The sequence below is a fragment of the Aethalodelphis obliquidens genome, unplaced genomic scaffold (genome assembly GCF_003676395.1).
Source record: "Aethalodelphis obliquidens isolate GAN/ISIS:26980383/991018 unplaced genomic scaffold, ASM367639v1 scaffold9, whole genome shotgun sequence".
Taxonomy (NCBI): domain Eukaryota; kingdom Metazoa; phylum Chordata; class Mammalia; order Artiodactyla; family Delphinidae; genus Aethalodelphis; species Aethalodelphis obliquidens.
Genome location: NW_020837953.1, coordinates 3,293,128 through 3,293,773, shown reverse-complemented (window position 1 = coordinate 3,293,773; position 646 = coordinate 3,293,128).

The following is a 646-nucleotide window of genomic DNA, read 5'->3' as shown; positions in this document are numbered from 1 at the left end:
TTTTCTGTCCAAGCTTTCCTCTTGACCAAGAGGTCTAAAGCAAAGGAGCTGGGGCTTCTGGGAAAGTCCCCTAGGGTCATTGGGCGCATACTGATGGAGGGCCAGTGACAGATCAATGTGCCACCCCCAGGCCAAGGCTGACACTGGACTCCCACAACCCCCCACTGCTGGATGGACCCAGTGGGCTGGGGGACTCATCCCATTCTGCTCACCTTCTCCTTGGGACCTGATGCTGGCCGGCCGTGAGCAGAACAAGGGGCCTGCATGTCACACGAGGCACCCTAAGGGTTTGTTGGGTAGACCTCTGTGTGCAAGACACTGTACGTGCCCGGTGTCTTGATCTGGGTTCACCTGACTGATGGCTCGTCCACAAGTCGCCTGAGAACGAGAACAGTCCTCAGGCACATTGAGCAACCGGCTTCCCTTCCTCGCCGCCAGCCCCGACCCACCACGTCAGGAGCTGGGCCAGGCAAAGTGAAGAAACCTGTTCTGGGCCTCCGCCGGGTGGGCACGGGAGGGGCCCTGCCGGGAAAGGGGCGGCTGGGCCAGTTTCCATTGCTCCCGGACCGGATGCAGCCCCGTGACTAGGGCGGAGGCCGGAGAAATGCGCGCCCTGGGCGCACCTGTGTGTCCTCCAGGGCGACGT